This window comes from Delphinus delphis, chromosome 20 (assembly GCF_949987515.2).
Source record: "Delphinus delphis chromosome 20, mDelDel1.2, whole genome shotgun sequence".
In the NCBI taxonomy this organism is placed as follows: domain Eukaryota; kingdom Metazoa; phylum Chordata; class Mammalia; order Artiodactyla; family Delphinidae; genus Delphinus; species Delphinus delphis.
This window is the reverse complement of record NC_082702.1, coordinates 2,549,973-2,554,942: the sequence shown is the minus strand read 5'-3', so window position 1 is coordinate 2,554,942 and position 4,970 is coordinate 2,549,973.

Genomic DNA, 4,970 nt, shown 5'->3' with positions numbered 1-4,970 from the left:
AAATCAGAATTCTTTTTTGGAATTAGGTTATATACAGTTGGACTCTTCTGTGTGCGTTTTTCTATTGCAAAAGCTACTTTTGAAAGCACCTATATCTAAGACAACTTTGTGAAATGTTTGACCACATGGATTAGGTCCCTCTAACTTTGACCACAGCTGAGAAGACGACAACTGGATTTGTGAACGGAGCATGCATGTAGGATAATAGAACAATTTTCCATTTAAACTTGTCATATCAGTCTGCAAGATCAGCGTAAAAAATCAACACTTCAAGCAAATGGATGAGCAAACAGCATAGAGAAGGCTCATGGAGGGGCATGTCTTTTCTCCCTACCCTATACACACACCCCTCTACCTTGTTAAGTCCTCTGTCAGTCTGCCATAGAGGTTGGTTCCAAAATAATGGTCACAAACCTAATATGTACTAATAAGACACTGTTCTTGTCTGCAGGCATTTACAGTTTAGGGAATACAGGATATTTAAATATGGAAGCATGTAAGGTACACAGGTAATATAGAGGATGATGAACTCCATGGTGATGGATCACTTGGAGACAGAGATAGTATTAAAGGGAGAATAGATATTTACTAGGCACACAAAAGTTGGGAGGCTATTGAAGGCAAGAGAAAGTACAGAGGTACAAACTAAAGGCAGAGGGTTGTGGAGTATTAGGGGAGTTACAAGTTCCAGCATTTAGTACAGTGACTGGCACATAGGAAGTAGTAAGTACTCAATAATATTGAATGAATGAATGAAAACATCTTAGTTTAGCTGGCCTGTCTCTAAGGCATAATCCAAAGAGAACACTGAAATTTGAAGGTCACACAGACATTGAGATTAACCCATGGAAAACATGCCCTCACTCTAAGGAATCACTAGTGAATTTTGAAGGCTGTGATGAACTTAGGGTAACCACAGCAAGGAGCAACCTTAAACCTAGTCCAATTTTTATAACTATATTAATGAAAACCTACATGCAAGGAATAACAGAATAAATGACATGACCGTTTCTAGGGCTTAAATCTGTTTACCTGTTTCTACTGTTCTACATGAGATACCTGGGTTTGGGCCAAAAAATAAAAATTTACAAGACATACAAAAATGCAAGAAAAGTCACCACCCACCAAAAGACAAAGCAGTCAAGAACTAGACCCAGACTACCTCACACAGAATTTTAAATAATATGTTAAAGGCTCTAATGAAAAAAGTGTACAACGGGCAAATTAGATGGGTCATTTGATCAGAGATGGAACTATGAGAATCAAATGGAAATACTGAAATGAACACAGTAAAGAGATGGGAACAATACCTTCAACAGGCTCAAAGGTATACTTGACATAGCCAAGGAAAGAATAAGTCAACTTGAAGGTAAGTCAATAAGAATAGCCAAACTGAAACACAGAGGAGGGCAGGGGTCACAGAACAAATTGTCCAAGAGCTGTGGGAAAAGATCTATTGGTCCAACACATGCAGAATTGGATTCCTGGAAGGAATAGAGAAATTGGGTGGGAAGAAATATTTGAATAAACAATAATGACACCAGAACAAAAATCTATAAAGCTTCAAAGAATACAAGGAAAGATTTTTTTTTAAAAGACGTTACATAGGAACAAAAGGGGGAAAAAACTGTCTATGAAATTTTTCATGAAAATGTCTTTCAGAATTGATAGAGAAATGAAGACTTTCTCAGAGGAGGAAAAAACAGAAAATACATTGCCAGAAGACCCTACTCTAACTTCATTTAACAGTTCTTTAAACAGAAGGAGATGCACAAAGAGATCTGGAAATGGAATAAATGAAGGTAAGATAGTTTTTTTTTAAAACTTATCTACCTGAAAGCTGTCTAAAACAGTATGCTATAGCATATATCAGTGTAAATAGATGACAGAAGCACAAAGGATGTGAGGGAGAAATTAAGAACTATATTGCATAATATCTTTACTTGTTAATGTTACATTATTGAAGACATATTCTGGTTAGTTAAAGACATATTGTAACCTTACAATAACCTCTAAAACATTTTAAAGAGATGTAAGCAGTTAATAGAATAAAATGGAATAATTAAAAATCCTCAGTTAACCCAATAGAAGGCAGAAAGAGAACAAAAACCAAAGAATAGGCAGAACAATTAGAAAATAGTTAAGAGGATGGATGGGTTTTAATCCAAATATATAAAAAATTGCATCAAATATAAATGGTCAAAACACACCAGTTAAAAGACAGATTATAAGATTGAATGAAAGCAGGACACAGCTATATGCTGTCTAGCAGAAAGTCACTTTAAAGGTATAGGTAAAAGTTAAGTAGTGGGGAAAGAGAGATCATGCAAGCATTGGTAAAAAGGAAGCTGAATTCACTTTTAATATCAGATGAAGTAGACTTCAGAGTAAGGAATATAATCAGGGAAAAAGACAAACACTACGTAACAATAAATTTTCTAGGTAAACATAACAATCCTAAACATATGCATCAAACTACAGAGGTGCAAATTTCACAAAGGAAAAAAGAAAGTGTAAATAGTCTACAATTATCATTAGGAACTTCACCACTTCTCTCTCAGTCATTGATAGAACAAGTAGAAAATCTGTAAGAATATAAAACTGAAAAACATGATCAACCAAATTAATGAGTTGACCTTTATAAAACATTCCACTCCACAAGAGTAGAATACGCTTTCTTTCCAAGTCTTCCAAATGTTCTTTCCACATGGAACATTTCACCAAGAGAGACCGTAAAACAAATCTTAATAAATTTTAAAAATTTAGTTACATATATTCCCTGTTCATACAGAACTAAACTAGCAATAACAGCATGGTATCTGAAAATATTTGGAAGGTTTAAATTACAAATTCCACTTTTTTTAATAGATACAGAATTAAATTTACTATTGAATAAGTGGACCTACGCAGTTCAGACCCAAGTGATTTGGGGTCAAGTGTAATGAGTACAGAGGAATCACAGAAGTAACTGAAAATGCTGGGATTTAAATCATGATGGGAAAGACCCATTATGTGATACTTTCTGTGCCGTTTTCTGATATGTCACACACTCCTGGAAATACATAAGAATTCAGAAATTGGCTAATAAGCATCAAATAATTTAATCTTCAAACGTGTGGGTTTTTCTTCAGCAGTTTCTTCTTTCTCAGATACATATGCAGAAATTCAGGCAATTCAGGCAGATGTAACAGGTTAGAAATGAGAAAGCCCCCAATTTCCCACCTGATTTTAAAGTCAAGAACTTGACATGTAATTTAACTTCTTAAAGTGCAGACCCCTCCACTGCTCTGGCTGCATCTCGGACCACCCCCCTTGGGCCCCGCCACCTCGAGGAGCAAACCCACCTTTTCCTCCACTGCTGGCACCACATGACACAGAACCTACATCCTGTGGGCATCTGCTCGATGACCTCGTGCCGAGTTCGCCTCAGTCATTTCTTACTGCCCCAGTATGTTTGATTCCCAGTACTCCTGCCACATTGCCGAAAAATGGAATGAACTTTGAGTCATTTAGAAGAGAACAAGCAGCTATTTGGAAAAAGCCAAGGTAGACTGTACATGCAATCCTATTTTTTTAATTGACCAATCCTATATTTCCTCAAATTCGTTTGCAAGATACAAGTTTTTCAGTTTATGTTCCATGGTCATTAATTCTGCTTTTGACACTTCTTGACTATGAATTTGAAGTTAATGATCTTTTTGTTGACAGACAAAAGCTCATCTACCTTGCCTGCTTCATTATTTAAGATCCCAAAAGGTGAGTTTCACTTTGTGTTTATTTCATGAAGCTTATAAAATTTGCTGTGGGAAACTGGGTGTTAATTGTGGCAGATATATCAAGAAATCAAACATTCCTTTATAAAAAGCACTTGACAAAGGATAAACCAGGAATAAGTTGAAGAATTATCTATTTCTTCTTGAGTAAGGTTGGCAGTTTGGTTCTTTCAAGAAAATTTTTCCATTTTATCTAAGTGGTTAAATTTATTTACATAAAATTCCCAATATTCCCTTATCTGTTTAATAACTGTAGTGATGTCATCTCTGCCATTCCGGATATTGGTAACTTGTATGTTATCTCTTTTTTTTTCATATTGTCTGAGTGAAGATTTATTGGTTTTATTGACCTGCTTTTGTCTTTTCTGTTTCCTACTGATTTCTTTATTTCCATTTTTATGGTAACTGGGTTTCATTGCTCTTCATTTTCTAATTTGTTAAGGTGGAAATTGAAGTCATTGATTTGAGAGTTTTATTTTCCAACTTAGTAATATTATGTTTCCTTCTAAGTAATGTGTTAGCTGCATTCCACATATTTTGATATGCTGTGTTACAAGTTTCATTCAATTAAAAATACTTTCTCTTTTGCCTTTTGATTTCTCTTTTAACCCATGGGTTACTAAAAATTGTGCTATTTAGATCCAAATATTTGGGGGATTTTCCAATTATCTTTCTATTATTGATTTCTAACTTAATCCATTCTAGTTAGAAAATATTTTGTATGAATTGAATCCTTTTAAATTTATTGAGATGTGTTTTAAGGCCCGGAATATTGTCTATCTTGGTAAATGTTCTGGGTGCATTTAAAAAGAATGCATATTCTACTGTTCTTGAGTGGAGTGTTTTTTAAATGTCAACTAGATCAAGTTGGCTGACGGTGTTGTTCAAGTCTTCAGTGCCCTTACTGATTTTCAGTCAACTTGTTCTTTGGGAGATGCATGTCAAAATCTATTATAATTGTGGATTTGTCTGTTTCTTTCTTTAAATTGAAGTATAGTTGATTTACAGTGTTGTGTTAGTTTCAGATGTACAGTGGAGTGATTTACTTATATATATATGTGTATATATATATATGTTTTTCAGATTCTTTTTCATTATAGGTTATTACAAGATATTGAATATAGTTCCCTGTGCTATACAGTAGGTCATTGTTGTTTATCTATTTTATATATAATAGTGTGTATCTCTTAATCCCAA